The sequence below is a fragment of the Pholcus phalangioides genome, unplaced genomic scaffold (genome assembly GCF_987345545.1).
Source record: "Pholcus phalangioides strain wild (caught in Gottingen) unplaced genomic scaffold, Ppha-v1.0 ptg000039l_1, whole genome shotgun sequence".
Classification (NCBI taxonomy): domain Eukaryota; kingdom Metazoa; phylum Arthropoda; class Arachnida; order Araneae; family Pholcidae; genus Pholcus; species Pholcus phalangioides.
The window spans coordinates 4610199-4618596 of NW_028301625.1; the positions used below are offsets into that span (position 1 = coordinate 4610199).

Here is an 8398-nt window from a genome sequence, read left to right on the forward strand (position 1 = left end):
CAAAAAATTGATGAAAATTCAAAAATGAAGGTAATTTTAAACTAATCGGGGAAAAACATTTTTTTTTAAAGGAATAACGTGATCCTCATGTATACCCAAAAGATCATTATGATCTGTCCAGGGAATTTGTTAGTGTTAGTGAACATCCAAGCCCGAACAATTCCTGAAACTAATGAAAATTTTAGAATTGATGAAAATTAAAAATAATTGAAATAAATAACTCCAGCTCCAATGAAAATTCAGAATTAATAGAAAAGAAATATTATTCCAGAATTGTTGAAAGAAATATTTTCAGAGTTGAAAAAAAAATTTTAAATGAACGAAAAAAATGATTCCATAATTGGTGAAAATTAAGAATTAATGAAATTAGTAATTCCGCAATGAAAAATTTACAATTTACGGAAGAAAAGGTTCTAGAACATTAATGAAAATTAATAAAATAATTCCATTTCTTAATGAAAGGAATGATTTAAATACTGGTGAAATCCTCCAATAATTTACCGTGCGTGCGGGACCTGGTCAGCACCTCCTAGAGTTAGAAGGTCTCTGCACTGTTTGCCATAAACGTCATTCAGACTATCTAGCAAGTTTGCCGAATTTTGAAACACAGCATCCTATTTCGTTTCTTCTTATTTTGGCGTAGAATCTTCCTGATTGGCTCACAAATACCGCATAGTGATTGGATGTGGGACATAGAAATCGCCAATTCTGAGCCTGATCATTTCTTTTCCGCACAACGATGACACTGGCACGAGCAGGGAATTTTTTCCCTCTGTATATTCTGAGGGAAATGGACTACTTACTGACGTCACAAGCAGAGTGCGGAAGCCTTCTATCTCTAGGAGGTGCTGGCCTGGTGCGACCGCACCTGTCGTACACTCTTAACGTTTGCTGTGTTTGAATATGCACAGTAAATGCATGGTTAATAAAAACATCATACCAATTATTTTTTTTTTGGTACTTTAGAAAGAGTACATATTTTAATGTCATTTCAGTACAAAATACGACTATATAAGTACAATGTTTCTTCATCTAGAAAGAGTTGATTCATTGTCGGTGTCATCTTTTGAGAACTGCTGAAATTTCACGTATTCAGAAATTTATAAAATCGCACCAAGTTGGGGGATGGAATCCCCCAATTTATCGTGTGTGTGAGGCCTCACAAAGTGCAAGGCCCATGCAACCGCACCTGTCGCACATATCTAAGGGAGGGTCTGTTTTATGTCCAGGATCTGTAGTTAAAGCTCAATGGCTAAAATACCGAAATTAACGTTGTTTGTAAGCCTTGATTTTCAGGTTTTGATTGCGATTTTTGTTTTTGTTTTCAGATGATTCGGAGACGAGCTTCTGGATGTATGCCATGATTACTGTTGGTACAATGTTTGTATTCTTCGTCATCATCACTCTTTATCTAATGTGGTAAATATTATTTCCATTACTCAGGGTCGATTTCGCGTTCGGTGTTGATTTTTTTAAACATAGTTATATCAAAAATTTTAAAATTAAACGTTTTGTCTTGCCGAAAATTGCAAAAATCGTTGGTTCAGAACACAGTGTGTGTGTGCATAGTAAAAAAGTTCTCGTTTCAACATTTCCAGCATTATACGTTTGGAGAGCATCTCATCGTAACGCGGACGAAACTAGCTCATCCTAGTGATCGCAGAGCCTTTTGGTCTGTTGCAATTGTTTTTTGTTTCTTTATGTCGAAACTTCAATGACCGAACAAAAACTCTCCACAGCGATGGCAGATTCCAAAATACTGTACATCGCATTCACTCACAACTATTTTGAAAGACAAATAACATTACCAGCTAATACATATACGGAGGCATAGGAAAGTCTCTTTTATCCTGGAACAACTCGCGAACCGTTGACCCTCGAAACATACTTTCAAATTGCAAAGTATTCAAATAACGTGCAGCCCTCAGATACGCCTTTCATATCGCAAGGGATTCAAATATTTCATTGAATATTGCACCGAGAAATGTATTTATTTTATTGGCCTCGGGAGAAACAGCGCAACAACTTTCTGATTAGGTTTTTAAGGACAGGGTGACTAAATAAAAAGGTATTTTTTATTATAATAACTATACAAACCCCTGGCAACATAAATGACGTATCTGAGGTTTACACGTTATTTGGATACTTTTGGATCCAACTTACTTGGGATCAACGGTTCTCGCTTGTTATTTTAGGATAAAGGACTTTCCTATATCCCTTCTTGACTAAAACTACTTGAAATATTCTGACAAAGAATAAAATATTACAACAAAAACATCTCGAACACTTCAGTTATTGTTCTGCACAATGATTTTGTTCGTAGTGTATAATAGAATATAGATCTGTTGCCTGGAGCTATTGCTCTATTGTTTTCAGTTGTCGCATTGAAACTGAACAAATACGTTTCTAAGATATCTTTATTTCTCACAAAATTCAAACACGTGTGTTATGTTCAGTCTGTCTCATTTTGAAGGGGTTTATTTTGCATCAATTGTTTCCGTCGCAACCTGCATTTCGCTTGGTTAAGTTATTTTAGAAAGTTATTAAAAACAAAATTTATTCCAGTATAATTCTTGTTGAAATTAGAATCAATATACCATCGAGATCAAAGAAGCTGATTAAAATATGTTATTGTCGAGGTAATATTGGTGGGCTCACGGAATTCTCTGATTCTTCATTGATTGGTAATTTTCATATTTTTAACTTTACTCAAAATTTTTTATCTTAAAAAGTTCATGCTTAAATTTTAAATATTTTAGTTTGATTTATGTTTCTTGCTATTGTTTGGTCTTTTATTTGTATTTATTTCCGTTAATAGTAGTACCGATTTTAGGCAGCTAAATAAATACCTATTTTGACAAATTTCGAGTAATTACATAATGTGATCGATCAACGTAAACTCGAGCAAATCTTCTGTACCTCTAATGCACTAATACTCAAGGTTCTACTTGTATCCATTAACAGAAAAGTCTTTGATATCAAGAGATAGAAATAGAATAAAATTTAATGCTTGCATTATACGTATCAACCGTGTGCAAAGAGTAAGCTTGGGTTTAAGCTACTTACCATGTCCTTCAACTTGCATATTGCCTTTTGAGCCTTCGACTAAAATTTTCTCTCATTTTTTTTAAAAACTGCATCACAGCGAATAAAATGTAGAAAACCGTAAGCGATATGAAGGATCCGAAATGTAAAATCCATTACCGATTTTACTGAAATTGTATGCTCCAAATAGCATTCCTTAGAACCAATCTACTTATGTAGTAACTTTATTAAATAGAACTCGGTGCAGTCGAACGAATATGGAAAATATGAAATGATCTTAGAAATTGACTTATAAACGAATATCATTATTACAAGCTCTTTATTCAAATATTCAGTTGAATTCCGAGCACTTATCGTCGGAAGTTCAAAAAGTATATTCCAAGTTATATATTTAAAGTCTCAGTTTTAAAAAAGAACAAGTCCAAATAAATCATTTTTATTCAACTTATTTGCTTCCTATTTCACTATTACACAATATAAGAAATATATTTTTATCGTGTTAAAGTTAAGTTTGAAAGAATTCAAAATATTTAAATGGTATTCGGGATACTTTAGTTTAGCTATATTTAACCCTTTCACTATGGAGATTTTGCTCAGTCGAAGAATGACAAAATACACTGCCTCTCCAAAAAATAAGCGCGAAGTTTAAAATTCGGTACAAATCAGAAACGACTGGAATAATCCATTTGCAATTTTATGCAGGGCCTCGGCAGGTTTTAGGGGGTGGCAAATTTTTGGACAGAGGGACAATGTTCTCAAATAATTTGTTTCAGTTTTTTTACATGATCCGTAAAGTAATATTTTATTAGGGACAACATATATATATATATATATATATATATAAGCAGTAAAACGAAATTCCAAAAAAATAAGTAAACTATTTATGTTATTCAAATTTCATGATTTTAAAATTGAATCATGACTTTTACTCCAAAATATAATGGGGAAAGAAACATTTTGTTACAAAAGTATCGCATTTTAAAGTTGAGGGACGGAAAAATATATGCCCCCCTTTCTGAGAAAAACCCTCGTTCCGGTCCTGCAATGGTCGGCTGAAGTTGGTTTTCTGCGGTTTTCCAACTTCGAGGTGCGAATGCTAGCCAGTCTCCCATTTGAAAAAATCTGCCCGCAGAGACCGCAGGCACAGACCTACACTATGATACTTACATCGGGTTCTTAACTAGAGCGGGGGCAACGGGGCACCGGGCAGCAAGATTGAGGAGGCTCCAAATTTCAAGTGGAAACAAAAAAAAAAACCGTTATAAAATTATCGAATTTTAAAGTGATTGGGGCGGCAAAATCATGTTTTTTTCTCGGTTGGCAAATCCTTTTGATTTTATGAAGAGCATCAAATGCTGCCTATTGTTTTTATTTAAAAAAAAAGAGTTGCAAATGCAAAAATGCTCTTGCAGTGATACAGACCACTACTAAACCGCACTTTCATTTCGTTAGCATTCCTCTGGGGAACTTCTAACGAATTGGAGCGTTTCGGTATGTGTTGTGTACCCGTAAAGTTTTTTTCTGAGGAATGACCGTTATGTGATCAAAAAATACTGCCATCTGTCTTCCGCAATAGGAATTACTAAAGACTTTGCAACAATGATTCATGTCAGCGATCACGCGCTCGAAACTGCAATCGCCACTTTTCTATCTCTTGGGTATGGCTTAAAAAGATTTTTCGGTGAGCAGCGGTTTTTCGGTTCTACAGCTCTCGCGAGAGAGTAATTCTATTCATGTTCTATCGGGAAAACACCCTGGCCATTTCATTTGCGGGATTCCCTCTGACATCGCGTAATCACTTACAATACGAGCTCTATTGGCTGGGCATTGCCATCAATAGAAATAAATTAACCAGTTTCTAACCTGTTTACAGTTTATCGTTGCTGACTATCATCTATAAACACTAGTGTTTCCCAAAGTGGATAATATCGCCCCCCCCCCCCCGTGAGCAGAAGGAATGGTTCGGGGGACGGTAGAAACTATGGGTTTAGAACTATTCACATCGGAGCCAAAACTATTTAACAAATTTTTTTTTATTGATTTGTGTTTATTGTATGTCGAAATGGGCCATTTAACCCCTTCGCTTACAAGGAATTAGCAAGAAATTCGGATAAACTCTATTTGATTGATGAGCGATAAATATGGTAGCCTTCTCCTAATCAAACCGTACGTTAGAGAAAGGGAAAGAAGACGAAGGAAAAAAGTAGAAGAAACGAAGGAAAAAAAGCAAATGAAAGGAAAACAGTATAATAGATAAGTACAGATAAGAGAGAGAATAGAGATGAGAGAGTAGGTATACGAAGTAGATTTCTCTTTTCACCCTCACACTACCTGCTCACGTTCGCTCTTATATGTATATATTAGAAGGATACACCATATGTGGGGGAAAAAGTACCAAATAATTGTATAGAAATAAAAGGAAGGTAAAAATAACAAGTTGTAGTGTTACAACAAAGCCTCGGTTATTATGCATAATTGCCTTTCGTATTGGTAAATATGATAAATCAGTCTCATTTCAGTAATAAGATTGATTATTTAGATGACCGTAACTTGTAAGGCAGTTAGAGTCTGAACCGGGTGTATAATGAACTCTGATTTAACGAATTTCTCTGGACATTCCCAAAATATCTCCTATTTGACGAGTTCTAAAATCGGACCTTAATATAACGAACTCCTATTCCACAAATTTCACGATCGTACCCCGATATGACGAATTTCCATTTAACAATTTTTTCGATTTAACAAATTTTACATAATTCATTAAATGGGAGTTCGTTATATCAGAGTTCGACTATATTTATCAAATATGCTAGACTGATTTGGAAATTCTTTTTCACATTTATCAAATTCATCAATACGCTAGGGTATCATGAATAACCACCGGTAAAAGCGATAAATTCCAATTATTTATCAAATTTACCAAATACGCCTGGGTAATATATATAATCAACAGTAAAAGTGAAATTTTTCAGTATTTATTCAATTTTTTCAGTATTTATTCAATTTTTTCAGTATTTATCACATTTATCAACGACGCTTGGGTATTATGCGTAATCGCCGGTAAAAGTGATAAATTTATCAAACTTACCGAGACGATTGGCGATTATGCATGTAATAACCATATATAAAAGTGACACATCCAAAAAGTTACAGTACTACCATCTTTGGCTCTTGTCCACACAATGTGTTAAATATCCTATATAGTAGCGTTTCTCAACCTTTCTAAACCCAAGGATCAGTAAAATGTCTGAAACAATCCGATGGGCCACTGACTTACAAAATAAGTGGTGTGACCATATGTCCCATAAATACGAGACATTCGAATTCAGGAGTAAAATACGTATTATACAGGAATGTACAGTATTTCAAGTGATATTCCTGTATTTTTATTCGTTCTGACTTTTTCATAAACTTGTTCCCTCCTTTTTTTTTTCAACGAAGCACATTGCAAACTTTACTAAAATTGTGAATGAAGATAACTTTCATCACTTATAAATTGTATTATGATAATTATTTCTATAAATATGAATATATTCATCTAAACATATTTGTATTGTTTCAAGTTTTTTTTCGTGAACTACTTTTCAGTTCACCGCGAGATTTCCAGTAATTCCTCATTACCCTCTGATTGGTAATTTTCAACTAATAATTGGCGATTTTACCGACTTATGGCGACGTTTTTGGTGCAAATGGGCGAAGTTCCGTATTTTACGTATTTGAGCTCCCAATTTCCGTATTTTTTCTAAATGGAATATGGTCATAAAAGTCATGATAAATGTTTTGCTATCGAAATAAATTCCTGTTCACTGCGATTTGTAGCAAGGGCGTAGCGAGGGGGGGGGGAGACTTGGGGGTCCGGTCACCCCCCGAAATGTGAGAAAATGACCGAAAAAAGGGAAAAAGATGGCCAAATCCATTGTTCTGTCACTTTGGTCTCCCCCCTCCCCCGAAAGGAAAGTGGTCCCCCCCCCCGAACAAAATTTCTGGCTACGCCCCTGATTTGTAGCATCTCTTGACTTCTATGTCCTTCAGTAACTTCAGCAATAATTATCATTCGGGAAACAGAGATATTTTCTAGATTTTATTATAAAAGAAAAGTCATCTGGTCTCCGTCGGGACTAGAACCCAGGCCCCCTTGCATTCCATAATTATCACTATTATAATCGTCGTAAATTGCATTTTTTTTAAATAGAATTATATGACGTATTTAAGATTGGATTGCAGTTTCTCGTATTTTTCTCGTTGATATATGGTTACCCTAAGCATGGCCTCTAATATATACATCTTAGATCCGGGCTTCTAGTTGAGATCTTTGACGGGCGATAGAGTGAATTAACAGTGTGAAAAAACAAAAATAGTGAGATTTGTCTCGGCCCCTCCGGGGCTTGAACCCAGTCACCTCTACCGTTTGGGAGGGACATGACCCTAAAAACGAAGGCATAATTTTCTATTTTAAACCATGAGGATATTACTGAACTTATAACAATAATAATAATTAAATAATTTTTCGTTCAGGAAGTCTGCATGTGGACCATGAACCACTTGCGGCATCGTCCGCGGACTATAGGTTAAGAAACGCTGTCCTACAGAATATAATCATATGCAATTTGTATCAAATATGTTTTATATCACTGATATTACAATTTTATCTATCTCATTTCTTTTATATAAACAGTCATTCCACCATCCGCCAAGTGGCCGAGGAAGACCGAAGATTTGGTCCGTCCACGGTTGGTATCAGAGGAAGGAAAGCTTTGCGGCACTATCCTCAATATAATGATGCATGAACTTGACAGTACAACGGCACAGTGTACTACTACACTGCAAAACATTCGTATCAGTATTCAACACGTGGTCGACAGTAAAATCTACTATTATGTTGTGAAACAGTTTTAAAACATTTTTTTTGTCAAAATTTCCGATAAAAATGTGATTTGAAACAAAAGAAACAAACACTGATTTTTTTATATATAAGTATATATGTCTGTAATAAATATTTTATGAAAAGTTGAAAAGAGAGAAAAGTAATTTTTTTTAAAATGTACAGGATAATTCAGTGAGAAATATGCAGTCTTCCAGATGCTGTAAAACAGGGGTTTGCAACATTGCAGACACGACGGGAGAAATTGAAAATTCCTACGAAGCCCACGGGCCACCCACTTATGTGACATCTTATAGAAGAGGCCAACTGGGCCCGCAGTTAAACGGGGACAAAATAACTGAAAACTCTTATTTATTCTGAAATTATTTATTTTATTAATTATCAATTTCGATTAGATCTGAAAATATTTTTAACATCAATTCTGAAAAAAGTTTTTGATTAATTACTGATTAAATTAATTAATTATGAAAT

At 34.7% G+C, this 8398-nt stretch overlaps 1 long non-coding RNA gene across 1 annotated transcript in view; it reads left to right on the forward strand.

Moving 5' to 3' along the window:
* The window catches only part of LOC149065475 (uncharacterized), an 84466-nt gene extending 76452 nt beyond the window's left edge, over positions 1–8014 (forward strand). The window contains exons 2-3 of the long non-coding RNA XR_016195627.1: positions 1329–1419; positions 7721–8014. This is a non-coding gene — a long non-coding RNA (uncharacterized LOC149065475). The remainder of the gene's footprint in view (positions 1–1328; positions 1420–7720) is intronic.
* Positions 8015–8398: the final 384 nt, after the last annotated feature.